Source organism: Canis aureus, chromosome 32 (genome assembly GCF_053574225.1).
Source record: "Canis aureus isolate CA01 chromosome 32, VMU_Caureus_v.1.0, whole genome shotgun sequence".
Taxonomy (NCBI): Eukaryota; Metazoa; Chordata; class Mammalia; order Carnivora; family Canidae; genus Canis; species Canis aureus.
This window is the reverse complement of record NC_135642.1, coordinates 17,236,620-17,259,496: the sequence shown is the minus strand read 5'-3', so window position 1 is coordinate 17,259,496 and position 22,877 is coordinate 17,236,620. Positions and strand designations below refer to the sequence as shown.

The 22,877-nt window shown below is 35.5% G+C and overlaps 2 long non-coding RNA genes across 2 annotated transcripts in view; one reads left to right on the top strand and one right to left on the bottom strand.

Moving 5' to 3' along the window:
- LOC144303654 (uncharacterized) overlaps positions 1–19,201 on the bottom strand; it is a 45,257-nt gene extending 26,056 nt beyond the window's left edge. The window contains exons 1-3 of the long non-coding RNA XR_013370642.1: positions 19,085–19,201; positions 17,748–17,965; positions 14,416–14,594 (exon numbers count right to left, since the gene is read on the bottom strand). This is a non-coding gene — a long non-coding RNA (uncharacterized LOC144303654). The remainder of the gene's footprint in view (positions 1–14,415; positions 14,595–17,747; positions 17,966–19,084) is intronic.
- A 60-nt stretch (positions 19,202–19,261) lies between these two features.
- Positions 19,262–22,877, top strand: part of LOC144303653 (uncharacterized) — a 33,838-nt gene continuing 30,222 nt past the window's right edge. The window contains exon 1 of the long non-coding RNA XR_013370641.1: positions 19,262–19,361. This is a non-coding gene — a long non-coding RNA (uncharacterized LOC144303653). The remainder of the gene's footprint in view (positions 19,362–22,877) is intronic.

Here is a 22,877-nt window from a genome sequence, read left to right as displayed (position 1 = left end):
AGTCAGTACAGATGACTTCAATGAAAGGAAAAATAACTCAGACACAATAGGAATACTGTCCTATAGTACCAGGTTCTGGTGAACAGGGACTCTCCAGAACCTCTTTTTTGGGAAATCACTACTTTCTTAACACAAAGAAACAGAGAAACAAACAAAATGAGGAGACAGAGAAATTTATCCCAAATTGAAGAACAAGACAAGGCCACAGCCAGAGATCTAAGTGAAACAGATATAAGTAACACACCTGATGGAGAATTTAAAGCAATGATCATAAGGATACTCACTGGTCTTGAGAAAAGAGTAGAAGACATGAATGAGACCCTTATTGCAGATATAAAGAGCTCAATAAACAAAATGAGAAAACCCTTAACGGAATGAACAGTAGGATGGAAGAAGGAAAGGAAGATTTAGTTGACCTAGAAGACAGAGTAATGGAAAATAACCAAGCTTAACAAAAGAGACATAAAAGAATTCTGCAAAACAAGAAGAGACTTAAGTAACTCAGCGACTCAATCAAACATAGTAACATTTGTATTATAGGAGTCCCAGAGAAGAAGAGAGAGAAAAGGAAGCAGAAAATTTTACTGAAGACATAATAGCTGAAAACTAGAAATTAGAAAATACAGTGACAAAGAAAATGTTTTCAAAGCAGCAAGACAAAAGAAACCCATAAGTTACAAGGGAAATCCCATAAAGCTAGCCAGAGATTTTCTCAACAAAAATTTTGCAAGCCAGAAGGAAGTGGCAGGATATATTTTCAAAGTGCTGATTGGGAAAGATCTGCAGCCAAGAATACTCTATCCAGCAAGGCTATCACTGAGAATAGAAGTAGAGCTAAGAATTTCCTAGATAGGGATCCCTGGGTGGCGCAGCGGTTTAGTGCCTGCCTTTGGCCCAGGGCGTGATCCTGGAGACCCGGGATCGAATCCCACGTCGGGCTCCCGGTGCATGGAGCCTGCTTCTCCCTCTGCCTGTGTCTCTGCCTCTCTCTCTCTCTCTCACTATGTGCCTATCATAAATAAATAAAAAATAAAAAAAAAAGAATTTCCTAGATAAAAACTAAAGGGGATTGTGACTAAACCAGTCCTGCAGGAAATATTAAGGGGAATATTTTCAATGGGCAGGAGGGACCACAAGTGAAATACAAAAGCATTAAAAATGAATACTTGTTTAAAAAAATCAGTCAAGGAACTCACACAAAAAGGATAAAATAACATACCTAAAACATAGGAGAAAAGAATGGCTTCAAATTTAAAGGACCATCAACTTAATATAGACTATTAAATGCAGAAGAGGTTATATACAAACCTCATGGTAACCATATATCAAAAATCACTAAAAATATGCAAAGAATAAAGAGAAGGAAATTCAAATAAACTACTAAAGAAAGGTCAGCAGAACATGAAAGACAATAAAGGATTAGGGAAAATCTTCAGAAAACAACCACAAACAAATAATAAAATGGTAATAAAAACATACCTATCAATAATTACTTTGAATATAAATGGACTAAAATCTCCAATCAAAAGACATACGGTAATAGAATGAGTAAAGAAATCCTTCTATGTACTGCCTAAGAGAGACTCAGGCCTTATACTTATAGATTGAAAGTGAGGTGATGGAGAAACATCTATTACACAAATGGTTGTCAAAAGAAAGCTGGGGTAGCCATACTTATAATGTACAATCTAGATTTTAAAACAAAAGAGTAACAAGAGATGAAGGACATTAGATAATAATAAAAGGGACTATCCAACAAGAAGATATAACAATTGTTAAATGTTTATGCACACACATAGGTGCATGCAAACACATATAACAACATAATAACATAATAATAACATAAAAACATAAGGGAATAAACCAATGATAATATGATAGTAGTAGGGGAATTTAACACCCCATTCACATCAAGTGACAGATTATCTAAACAGAAAATCTGTAAGGAAACAGTGACTTTGAATAGCACAATGGACCAGATAGATTTAACAGAGATATTCAGAATATCCCATCCTAAAACAGCAGAATACACGTTCTTTTTAAGCGCCACATGGAATTTTCTCCAGAATAGGTTACATATTAGGCTACAAAACAGGCCCTTAACAAATTCAAGAAGATAGAAGTCATACCATTCATCTTTTCTGAACACAACAGTATGCAACTAGAAGTCAACCACAAGAAAAAATCTGGCAAGACCATGAATACATGAAGGCTAAAAAGCATGCTACTAAATAGTACATGGAAACAAAAATGAAAAAGCAATAGACCAAAATCTTTGGGATGCAGCAGACACAGTTCTAAGAGGGAAGTTTACAGCCATAGAAGCCCCCAAGATACAAAAAAGTCTCAAATAACCTGACCTTAAGCTTAAAGGAACCAGAAAAAGAACAATAAATGAAGCCTAAAGCCAGCAGGAGGAAGGAAATAATAAAGGTTAGAACAGGAAAAAAATGATATCAAGACTTTAAAAAATAGAATCAATCAATGAAATCAGGAGCTCTTTGAAAAAAAATAAAATTGATAAACCTCTAGCCAGACTTATCAGAAAAAAAGAGAAAGTACATAAAATCACAAATGAGAGAGGAGATTATAACAACACAGAATTGCAAACAGTTATAAGAGACCATTATGAAAAACTATATGCCCACAAATTGGACAATCTAGAAGAAATGGATATATTCCTAGAAACATATAACCTACCAAAATGGAAACAGAAAGAAATATTAAATGTGAATAGCCTGATAAGCAGCAAAGAAATTGAATCAATAATCAAAAAACTTTAGATTTAGTCTTCTAAACAAACAAGTCTAGAACAAGATGGCTTCACAGGGGAATTCTGCCAATCATTTAACGAATGGTTAATACTTATTCTTCCCAAGCTATTCCAAGACATAGAAAAAGAAGGCAAACTTCCAAATTCATTCTATGAGGTCAGCATTACCCTGATACCAAAACCAAATAAAGGTACTACTAAAAAAGAGAACCACAACCCATTATCCCTGATGAACTTAGAGACAAAAATCCTCAACAAAATGCTAGCAAAAGAAATCCAAAAATACATGAACAAAAAATCATTTTCCATGATCAAGTGGAGTTTACCCCTGGGCTACAAGGATGGTTCAATATCTGAAAATAAATCAACATGATACATCAGTTCAATAAGAGAATGGATAAGAACCATATGATTATGTCAACAGACTCAGAAACAGCATTTGACAAAGTATAACATCTATTCATGATTAAATACCCTCAACAAATTAAGTTTAGAGGGAACATACCTCAATTTTTATTACATTAAATACATTTATTACATTACATACATTTTATATGAAAGACCCACAGAAAACATCATCCTATTAAATGGGGAAAAACTTAGTCCATTTCCTCTATGATTGGAACAAGACAAGGATGTCCACTCTCGCCACCTCCTAGCCACACCAATAAGAAAACAAAAAGAAATTAAAAGCATAGAAACTGGTAAGGAAGAAATAAAACTTCCAGTATTTGTAGATTACACGATACTATATAGAGAAAACCCAAAAGATTCCACCAAAGAAACTGCTAGAACTGATAAATTTAGCAAAGTTGCAGGATACAAAATCAATGTACCAAAATCTGTTGCATTTCTACACACCAATAATGAAGCATCAGAAGAAGAAATTAAGAATCCCATTTACAAATTCACCAAAAATAATAAGATATGTAGGAATAAACCTAATTAATGAGATGAAAGACCTATACTCTGAAAACTGTAAAATACTGAAAGAAAATGAAGAGGACACAAAGAAATGAAAAGACATTCTATGCTCATGGATCGGAAGAACAATTATTTTTAAAATGTCCATACTACCCAAAGCAATCTACAGAGTTAATGCAATACCTATCAAAATGCCAACATTTTTCACGGATCTAGAACAAGTAATACTAAAACTTATGTGGAACCACAAAAGCCCCATAATAGCTGAAGCAATCTTGAAAAAGAATAAAACTTCAGGTATCACAACCCTAGATCTCAGGATATACTACAAAGCTATCAAAACAGTAATACTGACACAAAAATATACACATATATTGATGGAACAGAATAAAGAATCAAGAAATAAACCCATGATTATATGGCCACTTAATCAACATAGGAAGCAAGAATACACAGTGGGAAGAAGATAGTCTCTTCAACAAATGGTGTTTGGAAAACAGGACAGCTACATGCCAAAGAATAAACCTGGATCACTTCTTATGCCATACACAAAAATAAACTCAAAATGGATTAAAAACATAAATGTGAGACCTGAAACCATAAAATTCTTAAAAGAAACTAGAGACCGTAATCTCTTTATCATCAGCAGTAAAAACATTTTTTCTATATGTCCTGTGGCAAGGGAAACAAGCAAAATAAAATGATTGGACACACAACACAATAAAAAGTTTTTGCACAGCGAAGGGAACCATCAACAAGACAAAAAGACAACCTACTAAGTAGGAGAAGATATTTGTAAGTGATTTATCTGATAAGGGGTCAATATCCAAAATATATAAAGAACTTATTAAAATTGTACACACAGGGCAGCCTCGGTAGCTCAGCAGTTTAGCCCCACCTGCAGCCCTGGGCATGACCCTGGAGACCTGGGATCGAGTCCCACATCAGGCTCCCTGCATGGAGCCTGCTTCTCTCTCTGCCTGTGTCTCTGCCTCTCTCTCTCGCTGTGTGTCTCATGAATAAATAAATTTTTAAAATCTTTTTAAAAATTGTACACACACACACACAGAACTTGTGCACATCAACACCCTCCCCCTTATCCAAATGAAAAATGGGCAGAGGGCCTGAATAGACCTTTTTCCAAAGATGGCATACAGATGGCCGACAGACACATGAAAAGATGCTCAACATCACTCACCATCAGGGAAATGAAAATCAAAACCAGAATGATTTTTCCCACTTTTTCTCTCTCCTTTGGGCGGGGGGATGGGGTGACTGGGTGACGGGCACTAAGGGGAGCATTTGATGGGATGAGCACTGGGTGTTATATGTTGGCAACTCGAACTCCAATAAAAAATATACAAAAAATAAGATGCTTAATATTGGGGAAAAAACACAATGAGATATCACCTAGTACCTATCAGAGTGGCTAAAATCAAAAACAAAGAAATAACAAATGAGGATGTGGGGGAAAAAGAAACCCTTGTAGATAGTTAGTGGGATAATAAACTGGTATACTCAACTATGAAAAATTGTATGGAGGTTTTTAAAAAAATGAAAAATAGAATCACCATACATCCAGTAATTCCACTTCTGAGTATTTACTCAAAGAAAATGAAACCATAATTGGAAAAGGTAATATGTGTGCCCCTATGTTTACTGCAGCATTGTTTACAATATTTACAATAGCCAAGATATGCAATCAATCCAAGTGTCATAAAAAGATGAATGGATAAAGATGTGGTATGTATATGTGTGTGTATATACATGTATATATACACATAACAATATTACACAGCCATAAAAAATGAAATCTTGTCATTTGCAACAACATGGATAAACTAGAGGATATAATGCTAAGTGAAATGTCACAGAAAAAAAACCATATGATTTAACTCATGTAGAATTTAAGAAAGAAAAAAAGAGAAAAGAGAAAAATTTAAAAACAGGCTCTCTAATGTAGAGAACAAACTGGTTGTTGCCAGAGGAAATGTGAGTGTGGAGAAGGGAGAAATAGGTCAGGGGAATAAAGAGTCCACTCATGGTGATGAGCACTGAGTGATGTATAGAATCTTTGAATCATTATATTGTATACTTGAAACTAATGTAATACTGTACTTAATTATACTTGAATAGAAAGAGGTAAATTTCCAGAACAACAACAACAACTTTCCTAAAGAAAAGTTTAGACCCAGATGACTTCACTGGTGAATTTTACCAAATATTTAAAAACAAATTAATGTGAAACTCTGAAAAAAACAAATATAGCAAATTCATTGTATTAGTCCAGTATTACACTGATACTAAACCAGAATTAAAAATCACAAGAAAAGCAAACTACATACTGATACTCATGAATATAAACACAAAATCCTTAATAAAATGACTAGCACACTGAATGTAGAAATGTATAAAAGGAATTATACACCATGACCAAATGGGATATATCCCAGGAATGCAAGGTTCATTTAGCATATGAGAAATGGATAAATTGCAATCCATGGCATTTAATAGATTAAGGACAAAAGCTACATTAACATCTCAATAGATACAGAAAAAATTATTTAGCAAAATGCAATACCCTATCATGATTAAAAAAAAACATTCAACATTCTTAGAAGGGCACTTGCTCAACCTGGAAAAGGGCATCTATGAAAAACTCACAGCTAATATCACACTTCGTAGTGAAATACTGAATGCTTTCTCCCTAAGATCAGGAACAAGCCAAGGAACTCTGCTGTTACTACTTTTATTCAACATCATAATGGAGGTTATAGCGAAGGCAAATTGGACAAGAAAACAAAAATCCTCCAGATTGGAAAGAAAAGATGTAAAACTATATTTGTAGATGACAGTATCTTGTATATAAAAAATCCTAAGGATTCCACTAATAAGTCCAGCACATTTCCAAAATACAAGATCAACATGACCATTAATTCCACTTTTTTTAATTTTTTTTTTTTTATGAGAGAGAGAGAGAGAGAGAGAGGCAGAGACATAGGCAGAGGGAGAAGCAGGCTCCATGCACCAGGAACCCGACATGGGATTGGATCCAGGGGTCCAGGATCGCGCCCTGGGCCAAAGGCAGGCGCCAAACCGCTACGCCACCCAGGGATCCCTAATTCCACTCTTATGTATATATCCAAGAGAAATAAGAACATAAGTCCACAACACAAAAACTTGCACATTAATGGTTATAGCTTCATTCTTTATAATAACCCCAAAATGAAACAACCCAATATCCATCCAGTGAAGGATGGATAAATGTATTATATTCATGCATTGAAATATTACACAGCAATAAAAAATAAAATACTACCTGAAACCAATATAATGCTATATGTCAATTCTACATCAATAAAAAAAAAAAAAAGCTCAGTTTAAAGGGAAGTCTTAGAAAGGTGCAGTAAATTGCCCAAATAACTCGTGGTCTGTGGCAAAACCAGAACTCTCATCCAGGTAAACTCCCACACAGACTAAGCATCATGCACACTGCCCCTGTTTAGTTGGGTAGATCATTCTCTTTCATACTTAGAACTTACTTCCTTATGTGAATAGACTAGTACATGATAACATTAGACTATATATGGAGACTTACCATTCTGTGACAGAGACTTCACCTAAAAAAAAAAAAAGTGAATTTCATGTTATGTGAATTATAACTAATACTATTTTAAATCACTACAATATAAATCAGTGTTTCTTAATCCTTTTTTATCATTATCTTTCCCCAAGGAATATTTTTGGGCACATATTTTAAATGTGACATATATACTGTGTAATTGTTAATGAATTATATATGTATGTGTATATAGGTGTGTGTGTACACGTATGTGTGCTTTATAACTAAAAATAACAGGATTTTTTTTTTTTTTTTTTTGCTCCTAACAACAAATTTTTACCCCCGCAGCAGTGATATCATTCCTGTTGATAATGAACTGGATGTAAGATGGAATGTGCCAGAATATCTTTTCTTCCTCACGGCTTGCTGCTTGGCCTACTGATGTTTCTGACAAAGATACCACTAGACACTGAAGGCATGATTGAATTGGATTATAAGTCTTCAGAAATGCTTTCTGAAGCCGCTATACCTCCCAATTCACATGATTCTCTAGCCTCTTGCACTTGACATTGTAGAATGGCCTATATCATTTATCCACGATTGGTTATGAGACAGGCTGTGAGATATAGAAGGAAAACTAGCCAGAGGTCTACTAGTTGGACTTGCTTATAATCTAGAGTCTATCCTATTTCCTAAATGAGACCAGTTCTAATGTTCTTATCATATCTTCTAACCAAAGACCACCTCATCATTGGCTAAAGATTGTGACCTTGTTTTCCTTGACCTTATGGAAAAAGCTTACAGTGTTTCCTACATCACTCATACACATAGTGGCCATCAACCATGAAGGGTTCTTGATAAAAATGATTCAGACATCTTTGAAAATCTTCCTAAGGGCAAGAGAGGAGAATCTAATAGGAGATAGCAAACTCTCTGGGGTCCTCTCTATGTGCATGATCAACTTACTATGTCTTAAGATGGAGGGTACAAGTACTACTAATACTAGAAGTGCTTGTAGAAGCAACTTGAGAGAATTAAAATTTTGCCTAAAGATAAGGCAGTCCTATAGATGGGATAATCATACTCCTCTGTGATTTGGAGTACAGGGGAATTTTAAATACAAGAAACTCTTGTGAATTAAATCTCAATACCAGAACTGCTGACAATCTGGTCTTGTCTCTGCATGTTCTAATGCTTACTTCATATTTGCATGGCCTTAGGATTTTTTTTCCTTGAAGAATTAGTATAATTTTGGAGCACCTGGGTGTTTCAGTTGGCTAAGCATCTCGCTTCAGCTCAGGTCCTGGGATCAAGTCCTGCATCAGACTTAGTAAGGAGCCTGCTTCTCTCTCTCCTTCCCCTCCTCTTGTGCTCTCGCTCTCTCAAATAAATTTTTTAAATCTTAAAAAAAAATTAGTCTCATTTGAGGTCAGCCATGTTATTATGAATTTATTTCATTGTCTCTACTATTCCCCCTGAATGAGTCTACAGACAGATGGTATCTCTGTTTTAGTTTGATCAAGTCACTTTAAGAATAGGCATATTAATTCAGTGACTGAAAATGAATTGTGAATTCAAACTAGATGCAAGTTTGGCTCTGTATGCTTCCTACTTTATCTTAATGCCAATATCACCCAAATTTTTCATATGATGTAGACATAAGGTGATAACATGAGCGGAGAACAGATGATCATATTATCCAAGTCTAGAATGAGGATTTCACCTCATTTGTGTCTATGAAAGCTAAAGATAAGGATCCTCTGACTTTGGTTCAAGAGACACAATACATTACACATTAGTTAATCTTCAACTGGAAGCTGCTTTACATATATATATATATATATGTGTGTGTGTGTGTGTGTGTATATATATCCATATTCATGGTAGAAACCTTAGTCATGGGAAGGGTGAAAGGACATCAAAATAGAGTAAAAGAAAAAGCAATTGCAGGTGGTATTATTGAGTCACTTAGATTTTGTTTAAACTGGGTAAACATTTCTCCCATTAATTCTGCGATGTTGGCTACTTTCTCCCAGTTTGAAGTCAAGCTAGAAGTAATTAATTAGATATTAGAACACAGTGATGGCCCTGTAAATGCCATTATAAATGTATTCAAATTTTCACCATATGAGTGAATGAGCTTCTTCAACTTAAAATTTGAATCTCCCAAATTCACAAATGATTAGGGATTAAACAACAGGCTACTGAGCAACCAATGAGTCAAAGAAAATATCAAATGAAAAATTTTAAAAATATCTTGAAACAAAAATGGAAATAGAACATACCAAAACTTATGGTATGCAGCAAAAGGAGTTCTAAGAGGGAAGTTCATAATAGAAAATGGCTACATCAAGAAAGATCTCAAATAACCAACTAAATTTACACCTCAAGGAACTAGAAAAAGAACAAACTAAGTCTAAAGTTAGTAGAAGGAAGGAAATAAACATTAAAGCCGAAATAAATATCAAATAGACTAACAAATAATAGAAAAGAACAATAAAATTAAGAGCTTGTTTTTTGAAAAAAACAATATTGGCAAACTTTTAGCTACATTTACCAAGAAAAAGAAGACACAAATACAATCAGAAATAAAAGATGATACAACTGATAACTGAGGAGATATTAACAAATTATTATGAACAATTATAATGGCTACCCTAGAAGAAATGAATAAATCCCTAGAAAAATACAACCTATCAGGACTGAATCAAGGAAATACAAAATCTGAACAGACCAATTACTACTAAAAAGATAAAATCAGTAACTGAAATCCTCCAATCAACAAAAGCCTAGGACTAGATGGCTTCACTAGTAAATTCTACCAAACATTTCAAGAAGAATTAACACAAAATCTTCTCAAACTCTTCCATAAAAAGAGGAAAAAACACTTCCAAACTCATATTAGAGGCCAGCATTACCCTAATATCAAAACCAGATACAGATGCCACAAAAAAAATTAGTCTAATATCCCTGATAAACATAGAGGCAAAAATTCTCAAAAAAATTAAATTCACTATTAAAAGGATCATACTCTATGATCAAGTGGAATCCCAAGGATACAAGGATGGTCCAACATTTGTAAATCAACCAACGTGATATACTACATTGACAAAATAATTAACATCACATGAAAATCTCAATTGACCAAAAAAAAAAAAAAAAAAAAGCATTTGACAAAAACCTAAACTGGATGTGGAGGAAATATACCTTAACATAATAAAGAACATATGTGACAAGCCCACAGCTAACATCATACTCAATGGTGAGAAGCTAACCGTTTTTCCCCTATGATCAGGAACAAGAAAATGATGCCCACTTTCACCATTCTTATTCAAAATAGTATTACAAATCCCAACCAGAGCAGTTAAGCAGGAAAAAAAGTAACAGAAAAGATCCAAATTAGAAAGAAAGAAGTGCCAGTGTCCTTACTGACAGATCACATTATATACAGAAAATCCTAGACTCCACTCTAACAGTGTTAGAATAAATTTACTACTATTTTAGGACAGAAAAATTCAATAGTCCATTCCATTTCTATACACTAGCAATGAACCCTCAAAAAGAATTAAGAAATTCAAAAATTAAGAAAATCTCATTCACAATTGTATCAAAAAGAAGAAAATATTTAGGAATAAATTTAATGAGGAGATGAAAGACCTATACACTAAAAACCATAAAACACTGATGAAAGATACTGAAGAAACAAATAGGGGCATCTGGATAGCTCAATGGTTGAGCATCTGCCTTTGTCTCAAGTTGTGATCCTGAGGTCCTGGGATTGAGTCACACATCAGGCTCCCCAAAGGGAGCCTGCTTCTCCTTCTGCCTATGTCTCTCCCTCTCTCCCTCTGTGTCTCTCACGAATAAATAAAAATCTTAAGAAGAAACAAATAAATGGAAAGATATCTCATGGTCATGCATTAGAATTAAAATTATTAAAATGTTTATATTACTCAAAGCTATCTATAGATTCAAAGCAATTCCTATCAAAATTCCAATCTCATTTTATCAGAAGTAGAGCCTCAATAAAGCCTGAATAACCAAATCAATCTTTAGAAAGAAGAACAAATCTAGAGACGTCACATTTACTGATTTCAAACTATACTACAAAGCCATAGTTATAAAACAGTATGGTACTGGCATAAAAACACCACATATATCAATGGAACAGAATAGAGCCCAAAGATAAACCCATACATATAAGGTCAATTAGTTTATGATAAAGGAGGCAAGAAAATACAATGGGAAAAAGACAGTCCTTTCAATAAATTGTGCTAGGAAAACTGGACAGCCATATATAAACAAATGAATGGAACCACTATCCCGCAGTATACATAAAAGTCAACTCCAAATGATTAGATTTGACCTTGAGACCTGAAACCTAACACTTCTAGAAGGAAACATAGGCAGTAATCTCCTTAACATCAGGATGGGCAATGAGTCTTTGGAGATAACACCAAAGGCAAAAGCGACAAAACTAAAAACAAGTAGAACTACATCAAACTATAAAGCCTCTATATAACAAAGGAAACCATTAACTGAACTAAAGTAAATAAAATCTAAGTGGAAGATTACATTTGCAAATCATGTATCTGATAAGCGGTTAATATTCAAAACACATAAGGAACTCATACAACTGAATAGCAAAAAATAATCAATTAAAAAGATAGATGATCTAAATAATATTTTTCCAGAGAAGACATGTAGATAGCCAACAGACACGTGAAAAGGTGCTCAACATCAGCAAAACCCAGGGAAAAACAATTGAAACCAGAATGATATATCATCTCACCTGTGTTAGAATGGGTATTATCAGAAAGACAGAAATAACAAGTGTTGCCAAGCATTGGGGAGTAAAGTGCTCTGTTGGTAGGAATGTAAATTGGTACAGTCACTATGAAAACCAGTATGGAATTTCCTCAAAAAATTATAAATATAATTATTACCATATGGTCCAATAATTCCACTTCACTATATTTATTGAAGAAAATGAAAATACTAGCCCAAAAAGATATCTGCACCCCAGTCTTCATCACAGTTTTATTTATAATAACTAAGATATAGAAACAAAATGTGCCCATAAGTGGATGAACAAATAAAAAAAAAATGTGATCTATAGCTAAATCTATATAAAACACAATGGAATATCATTCAGTCATGAAAAAGGAGATCTTTCCATTTATAACAACATAGATTAACCTTGAGGACACTATGCTAAGTGAAATAAATCAGAGAAAACAAATATCAATGATCTCACCTTATAAATGGAATAAAAAAAGAGTTCAACCTTCTAAAACTGATATAGCAAGTCAAATGTGAGGCAGTAGAGACAGCACATGGCTTCTATGTTGCAGTCACTGTTCTCAGATTATTTCAACTACACAATTAAGGCCAAGACTCAAACACAGCTGGAGAACTACCTCCCAGGAATGAATGAGTAGATTATCTCTCAATAGCTGATAACCTAAAAGTGACAAGGAAATAATTTTACTAGACTATCTCCTAACTTTGTGTATGATCAAGAATATGAGATATCACCTCACACTTGTCAGAATGGCTAAAATTAACAAGTCAGGAAACACTAGATGTTGGTGAGGATGAGAAAGAGGAACCCTCTTACACTGTTGGTGGGAATGCAAACTGGTGCAGCCACTATGGAAACAGTATGGAGGGTCCTCAAAAAGTTAAAAATAGACCTACCCTATGACCCATTTACATGGGTCATTTACACTACTGGGTATTTACCCAAAGGATAAAAAAATACTGATCTGAAGGAATACATGCACCACAATGTTTATAGCAGCATGATCAACAATAGCCAAATTATGGAAAGAGTCCATCCATCAACTGATGAATGGAAAAGGAGATGTGGTATACATATACGATGGAATATTCCTCAGCCATAAAAAAAAAAAAAATGACATCTTGCCAACAACATGGATGGAGCTAGAGAATATTATACTAAGTGAAATAAGTCAGAGAAAGAAAAATACCATATGATTTCACTAATATGTGCCATTTAAGAAGAAAAATTGGGGGCGGGGGGAGGGACAAACCAAGAAACAGACTAAACTACAGAGAACATACTGAGGGTTACCAGAGGGCCCCCCTGCCACAAGTGGAGGCAGGTTAAACAGGTGATGGGAGAACACTTGTGATGAGCACGAGGTATTGTATATACGTGTTGAGTCACTTAATTGTACACCTGAAACTAATACACTGTATGTAAACTAACTGGAATTTAAATAAAAACTTTTAAAAAGTTATTTTAAAAGTTTAATTATGAGAAGCAGTCTTCAGATAATAATACTGTTATCATTTTAGTTTCTATGTCCTTACAGTATTTTAGATCTGTCCAGTTATGAGATATAACAGTCTTCTACTATAAATATATTTGTGTTAAGCTCTTCCATTTCTAATAATGCTTTGCTTTATATACATTCCATAATGTGTTCTATAATATGAGTTTATGACTTCATAATCATACTATATCATTAATTTATTCTAGGCATTGATAATATTGCCACTACTGCTTTTTTATTTGCATGTCAGCAATATCTTTGACCAAGCCTTTTTTTAAAATTTGCTGACTTAAGACTATTGCCTATAGAAAGCATATAGCTGGGTTTGTCTTAAGTCAGTCTGACAGTCTTCTAGAAAGAGAATTCTATTCAGTATTTAATATAATGAATACTTAACTCATTTCTTTCATCTTTATATCATTTTTCCAATATTTTTCTGATTTTATCAATTTGCTATTAACTATACACTTTTCCAGTTCATTAATGCTTACCTTTCTTTCTTTCTTCTCAAGTCAAAGATAGGACTATAAGAATAACCTAGTAGAATAGTTGCTACTTTGGTACTGGTAAGACCCAAGAATACTTTTCTTTCCCTCACCACTGCTTCTCACTGCCTCTAGCCACAAGAATTTAGAATGCTTTTATACTTTACTTTTCATTGTAGACATCTCTTTCCACCCCATTGAAAACTTCTAGATTTGCTGAAATAGTTTAGTAATTTTAATAATAGTCCATAGGAATTATCCTTATAGTTTATCCTCATTTGGCATTTACGTATGCCAAATGTGTGACTTAATATGCATTTAGCCCAATATTCATTTAGATTCAATTATACTTCAAGGTTTATTATTTACCATTGTTTCCTTTCTGTATTTTCCTTTATGTTGGTCTCCCTTCTTGCTCGGTGGTTTGAAGACTTTTTCAAATATTTTCTTCAAATGTGGTAATGTATGCTATCAGTAGATATGCCTAAATTCTCAGATTATATCTTCATTTTTTGTCTCCAAGATAAAATGACTGGAATCCAACAGTCCTATATGAAGCAAGGATATTGTTCAGTCAGTCTAGAAGGTAAACAAAAGTGATATCCCATCTACAATATTGCTACTCATTTATTTTTTCTTTGTTCATTGTTTTTCTATTTGGAAACTTTCAAACTCTTGTTTTGGAATTCAGAAAAGATTTATTAAGATACACCTAACTATATCTCTTCTCATTAATCCATCCTGGAAATTATTAAGTACTTTCAAATTTCAAACTCCTTTTAGTCTTGGTTTCATGGAAAATTTGTTCTATTTAAATTGCCTTTCTTCCATATCAGTGGTACATATCTACCTGACCCCACCTGGAACTTCTCTTAATGTGTCCTAGATCTATCTTCCAATTCTCTTTTTTCTGTCTCTTTTACTATGTGCTTTTAAATTTTTCTTTAGTGAGCCAGAAAATCAGTAACTATCTCATTCATTCATCTACTTAAGAGTGTAAATAGAAAATCGTCTCTATAAGTTCTAGAGAGAGACCTTGTTGCTCTTTTCTGGATTAAAAATAATAACACTTAAATTGTCTTCTGTCTCCTGTGATAGCATTAGCTCACTAGGATTTGGTACTGTCTGGTACTTCAGGCCATATGGCAGCATGGATGTTCATTCTAACTTCCCTTTAAGTAAGAATTTGTATTAGTTGTAAGGAGTTCCTTTAGGATCCCCTGGAGTATTCCTATTTCTCCTGAACAGCTCCTAGCAATGACTGAGCATGGCAGTGGTACCAAACCCAAGACATTTCTGCCCAATAAGGACTTTTTCTTAAACGTGGATTGTTTTATTTTGTGTGTATGCTAATTTTTTTATTGAAGTAGTATAATTAACATAAAATGTTATATCAGTTTCAGGTGTACAACATATTCAACAATTCTACATATTACTCAGTGCTCACCATAATAAGTGTAGTCACTGTCACCATACAACGTTATTACAATAATCCTAATGCTGTAGCTTTCATCTCTATGACTTATTTATAACTGGACTTTTGTACATCTTAATCTCCTTTATTTATACCACACATCTCTCTCAACCCGCCTCTCCTCTGGTAACCACTAGTTGTTCTCTGCATTTAAGAGTTTCTTCATTTGTTTTGTTTTTTTTAGATTCTACATATAAGTGAAATGATATGGTATTTGTCTTTCTCTGCCTGACATATTTCACTTAGCCTAGTACTCTTTAGGTTCATCCATGTTGTTACAAATAGCAAGGGAACTTTTCTATAAGCAATCACAGTCTTTGCCAGCCCAGACAGGAACTCCAGAGCATTCTCAGAACTGCAACATAGTTTGAAGTTATTGCTTTCCCAATCTTTTTTATTTGTCTTTTCCTTTCACAGGCATGAGAGCATAATCATGATATGAAGTCTTTCTCTGATTACTCCTCCTCTTTTCCCCTTCATCTTTCACAATAATTTTATTGTACTTCTAACCTCTTAGCATATGCTTCCCAAAGGACCAAAACCAATACAGTTGGTAACAGGAGTTATCTGAGAAAGCAGGAAAAAAGATAGGATTTTGAGAATAGGGCACTCATTACCAGACTGGTAAGGATGACTCCATATTGAGTGGAATGTGGGGCATGAATAATCCATGACATAAGGTGGCAGCCCCACTAATAAAGATTTCACCAATCATCATGTGGGAAAATATCATGGTTGGTGGAACATCCTTGTTGTGCTGTGACTCAGGCTTCTGCCCATGTATGCATTGTTCTCTCACACTTTTAGAATTGGCTATATAAATCTTCAGAGATGACTTGATACCCTCAGAAAAATAACAGTGATTAACAAGTAGTTAAAGGCTAAATATGAGTGCAAAAAGGTCCCTCTTATAGTTTTCAAAGAGGCTCTTATCTCCTGCAGTGACAGAGTGGACACAGCCAAGGAATAGACCAAATTAAAGTTGCTGAGCTTCAAAGATAGTTGCACCCTCAGTCAAGGCAGGTCTTTTGACTATGGCCCTGGTCAGGAAAACCTAGTAATCTGATATGGATTAGGCATAGCTAGCTGGATACTACTACAGATTGTGGTTTACAGACTTCCCTATACCATTAGAGCCTCCCGAGCTACTGTTTAACACTCCTTCTTATAACTAATCCCACCCCCATCCTCGGGAAGATATGGTATAGTCTTCTCCAACACCAGCTGGCAGCAGCTTTCAGCAAAAACTTCCTTCAGGCATATAATTAGGGTTGTCCCATTATAACAAGATGAGGGATATATGGGCAACAGGGAAGAAAGAGATTATAACTATAGAAAACTATAAGTAGTAGTTAGCAGGTGCTGACCAGGGCTGTATATGTAGTATTGGATTTTGAGGGTTCTTGATCAAAAGGAATGAAATATACTGCTAAATAAGCAATAATTTATTGACTTGGATACATAAGATTTAACATCCTTCCCTGCTCTCCATCCTAGAGGATAGAGCAAACTCATTGCTAAAGTAAGCACTTTGAAGCCTAGGGAAAATGGTGACCCATGCAGAACAATGTAGAAATGCCTGAGTTACCAAGGCAGATTATGGGATGACTCATTATGTTATGGTAAAGGTGAATCCAAAAAATGACTCTCTATAGTACTGCAAACTCAGCCAAGTAGAAACCATAATTGTGGCTACTGTGGTGGAGGTAGTATCATTGTAAAAGCACATTAATGAATAAATTGTATACAGCCATTGATTAGGTAGATGTATTTTTTTTTGTCTATATAATTTAGGAAAGAATAACAAAAATATCCCTGGGGAAATTTTAATTCATATGGAAAGGACAAGTAAACCATGTATGTCTTCCTTGCCTGTCATAATATAGTTAGAAGAAATCTGGACTATGTCCATCTTGGAATACGGAAAGAATATCATATTGATCCATATATCCATGAAAACATGCTGATGAGGCAGGATGTGTGTGAGTTGGGTACTATATGGAAACTTTTCATAAGAACCGTATTCTCTGGAAGGCAAGAGAGGAACCCCTCCAAGATTCAAAAATCTATAACTTTAATAAAGCTTCTAGAGATCTAGTAAACAGCAATGTGCCTGGATACCTCCAAAGTAGAATACAGATTTCTGTATCTTGCATGCCTTGCCACAAAGAAGGAAGCACAAGGTCTGGTCAGCCTTCTTGTGTTCTGAGGATAGCAAATCCCTCACCTGAGATTCTGATCTGGACTATAGGTGACACAAAAGGTTGCCAGTTTTAAGTGGAGCCTAGAGCAGAAAGGTACTCTTTGGCAGGTCCAGACTATGATGCAAGCAGTTTTACTTCTTCAGTCAGATGATTTAGCAGACCTGATGGTGTCAATGGTGAGAAATATTTCATTGTAGATTTTCTGGAAAGCCCCTGGGGTTCTGAAGAAAGGCCATATCATCTGCAAAGGAGAATTATATGCCTTTGAGAAACAGCTTTTGGTGTTACTATAGCCTGGTAGAAATAGAATGGCCATTAAGTCACAGTGATTGTCACTTTGCTTGTCCAACCTTCTAAGATGGGAATGGTACATTTAGAATTTAGTGCAAGCAGGAGGGGTACTCATGCAGTTTACTTTTGCCCTCTTAGTTCTGACTCATATCAAGTGTTGAGTAAATGGAACAAATTTCTCTCTCATATACTGCCCATGGGAAGATAAAATTGAACAACCACATCTTAAGAGAGTTTGGCAGTTTCATAAATAAGTTAAACACACATTTACTACGTAATGTAGCTATTCCATACCCAGATATTCATGCAAGATAAATGGAAGTGACTATCCAATCACTTCTCAGCCTTTTGGGTAAGATCAAGTGAAAGTGTATACCCAAACAAAAATCTGCTAACAAATGTTCATATCAGCTTTAGTTGTAATAGCCAAACCCTGGAAACAAACCAAGTATACATCAAGAGATGAGTTTGTAGACAAACTGTGGTATATCCATACAGTGGAACTATTCAGCAATATAAAGGAACAAATTATAGATTCAACAAGATGGCTGAATTTCAATAGGATAGTGCTAAATGACATAGGCCATAATTTTTTAGAGTACATCCTCTAAGATTCCATTCTAAAAAATGCCAAGTAATATATAGAGACAAAGTCAGTTGGAAGGAGGGGTTAGAAGGTGGCAGGAGAAAACTGTTGGCAGTGATAGATATATTCATTCCTGTCATAATAATGCTTTGATAGTTTCACAGGTATATACATGTTTCAAAATGTACTAAGTTACATATATTAAATGTTTATTGTACACCAACTATACTTCAATAAAGCTGTTAATTTTTAATAAGGCAGAAACCCAGAAAGTGGTGGTAACATCCCAGGAAACATCCCACATAAAAACTCATTTGTTTGTGCTCTAGTGATACCACACTGACTAGATTTGAAGGTGATAGCCATGCTTGGATACCACTCTTCTGAGGCTCATGAAGAACTGGATGAATCATAGTAATCAAACATAGGAAATGAGGTTGTCCTATTCATTCTGGCATTCCATGCCGGACTATGTGAATATACCTCTCCTTAGCATGCTAAAGCCTCCTATAGTTCTTCACAAATCACTCAGTGGTGCTCCAGTGAGATCATGCAGAGAAGCTAAGAAAGCAATGGAATAAGTTATGGCCCAGCTTGTTTCCCTACTACAAGTTCCATGGGGTTGCCAGGCACCCAGAAAGATAACCAAACACCAGTGACCACATACAACTAGCTCTTTCTGTTAAGGACAGAGGGTCCAGGCCTCACTCTTGCCATACTGGATTTTCTTTGCCAAGTCAGAAAGCAATATAATAGAAAGGTAAGGTACATTTTGAGATAGCAGATGCCAAGCCCTCTACAGAGATTAAGGTTTTAGACATCTTGAAGTAAATGTCCTGTCCTTAATCATCTTCCAATGTGCCAATAGTACATATAGCCCTTTTTAACTAGGGGAAGTATGTAATAGAGAAGTACATTTAATATCTTGAGTGGCATTTATGAGTAACAATAATTGATCTGAGTTAATGTAATCCTGTCAACTATGTTATGGTTATATAGGATCTTGAGGTAGCAGCTTACTGACAAAAACATACCAAGTACTTGTTTGTACTAGGTTTAGATAACTGGACATTGGCCAGTGAATTGGGAGTCAATGGGAGGTACTTCCTGAGCCCCTTGAATGACAATCTGAACTGGAGAATCACAAGATATGGGCTAAGAAAGGAGAATCACTGGCTTAGCACTACTACTAATACATGGTAATTCTTAAGTACTTTATATCCCCATTGCCTTTATTTTTTGGCATCTCTATTTTTTTTTAGTGAAGATCCTAAAACTCACTTCTTTCATCAGGGTGGGCCTGGATTGACTCAAAAGCCTATGAGATTATGCTATAGTAGGCTGCCTAGTGTTTGAGGAAAAACTGCCTTCAAAGCCATGTTAGAGAAGTCAATTCATTAAGTATTATAACATTCTAGCAGCACTGAAGAAGTCAGTCTCCAGGAAAATACTGAAATACACAAAGAGCATGACTTAATATTCAAAGTTCCAAATGAATAGGGATTTTGCTGAAAATTCAACTTCTTACAAAACCTGGACCCCTCAAAACTGACTGCAGGCAGGTTGAAAGGGAATAGGGCCAAATCTCAGACTGGTCCTTACTTGATAATAGCAATAATAAAAGAGTCATGGATTCCTGACTTGACTAACCCAATTGAATGAGAGAAGTTGTCATGGGGCAAATGAACCATGTTTTCATTCCAATGCTGGCCCAGAGGAGAGAAAATTGTTTATCCAAGACTACTAGCATAAAGCCAACAGTCCAGTTTGATCCTTTTATCCTTTCCAAAGACTATATACAACATGAATGACCCATGTATAAAGCCATAAACTCTATGGCCACCTGGAGAGACCCACTGTCCATATACAACAGATCTATCAGTGATGCCCATAGAGTGTCTTTGCAAACTATAAGGCCTAGGAATTAAGTTCCTAGAATCTACCATGGCTCAATTCTGCAGGAGTCCAGAGAGCTTTCTCGTGGCAGGTTCTGAAGCAAGATAAAGTCACCCTATGACATGATCCTTTCCCTCAGCTCAGATGCATTGAGTCTTTGTTAGGTACATAAGTATAGACATATAGATTTTTCTTTTCAGCTTAGCCAAATTGCCTGCTTAGGCATCCATAACAGCTCTTTAAAGGTCCCAATCATTCTCTGCTGGAACTGGATATAAAAGCTGCTGCATTCCATGCCTAGCTGCAAGCCATGTGCCAATGCTATAGAAATCCAGGAGAGAGCACCATGGGGGTAAGAGGATTGAAAGGATTTATAGACTGACAGGATATCTTTGCCTAATTCTTAACTACCTACTTCCTAGATACATGACAAATAAATGATCAGAGAGGATATTATGGGTGAAATATAGATATGGGAGCTAGAACAGATGTTCAGGAAGATACCATAACAATGGAACAGAAGTAATAAGTAAACAGACCTACTTTAATCTATGACAATATAAAAATTAACAGCCTGGGAGTAAGACTTCTTTCTTCCAACCTATAAGAAGAACCCTATAAATGTTCTTGCCTAAAGGAAAGACAGTGGAAAGTTTACAGAAAGGTTTAGTATTTCTTTATAGGGAGAAAATGAGCTTTTTCTCCAAGAAGAAAGGATCAAAGACCAAAGGACAGGAGGAAGAGATGGAAAAATATTCCATGCTCATGGATTGGAAGAATTAATATTGTGAAAATGTCAATGTTACCCAGGGCAATTTACACGTTTAATGCAATCCCTATCAAAATACCATGGACTTTCTTCAGAGAGTTAGAACAAATTATTTTAAGATTTGTGTGGAATCAGAAAAGACCCCGAATAGTCAGGGGAATTTTAAAAAAGAAAACCATAGCTGGGGGCATCACAATGCCAGATTTCAGGTTGTACTACAAAGCTGTGGTCATCAAGACAGTGTGGTACTGGCACAAAAACAGACACATAGATCAGTGGAACAGAATAGAGAATCCAGAGTGGACCCTCAACTTTATGGTCAACTAATATTCGATAAAGGAGGAAAGACTATCCACTGGAAGAAACACAGTCTCTTCAATAAATGGTGCCAGGAAAATTGGACATCCACATGCAGAAGAATGAAACTAGACCACTCTCTTTCACCATACACATGACTCCCAATGCAAGCTTACTTAACAGAACATAGACTAACTCTGGGAAATGAACTAGGGGTGGTGGAAGGGGAGGAGGGTGGGGGGTGGGGGTGAATGGGTGACGGGCACTGAGGGGGGCACTTGACGGGATGAGCACTGGGTGTTATTCTGTATGTTGGCAAATTGAACACCAATAAAAAATAAATTTATTATTAAAAAATAAAAAGGCCAGGAGGAGGGGAAAAAAAGCCATTGGCGGTGAATAGAAAAGTTTATACATTGTGGAAGGATGGAAAGGCATCAAAAAGATGGGCAGCATATTTCAGCAACTGTTTCTGTGGGCCACTCTTTCCATTTAAGGTCTTTCATGAGACGAGTAATTGTAAAGAATGGAATTGCTTCTCATTACTTTTGCATTGAGAAGTCTGGCTTTGTAAGATGACACTGTCTTAAGATTTGAGCCACATTAATTTCCAACTTAAGATAGGTTCTCTTCATCTGCACTATAAGCAAGCTTCTTAAGAATGGCCTTCAGTGTTCATTCTATTCTTTATTACATCAAATGATATTTTATTTTTTAAATAATAAATTTATTTTTTACTGGTGTTCAATTTTCCAACATACAGAATAACACCCAGTGCTCATATCGTTAAGTGCCCCCCTCAGTGCCCATCACCCATCCACCCCCACCCCCCGCCCTCCTCCCCTTCCACTACCCCTAGTTCGTTTCCCAGAGTTAGGAGTCTTCATGTTCTGTCTCCCTTTCTGATATTTCCTACCCATTTCTTCTCCCTTCCCTTCTATTCCCTTTCACTATTATTTATATTCCCCAAATGAATGAGACCATATAATGTTTGTCCTTCTCCGACTGACTTACTTCACTCGGCATAATATCCTCCAGTTCCATCCACGTTGAAGCAAATGGTGGGTATTTGTCATTTCTAATGGCTGAGGAATATTCCATTGTATACATACACCACATCTTCTTTATCCACTCATCTTTCGATGGACACCGAGGCTCCTTCCACAGCTTGGCTATTGTGGACATTGCTGCTAGAAACATCCGGGTGCGGGTGTCCCGGCGTTTCACTGCATCTGTATCTTTGGGGTAAATCCCCAACAGTGCAATTGCTGGGTCGTAGGGCAGATCTATTTTTAACTCTTTGAGGAACCTCCA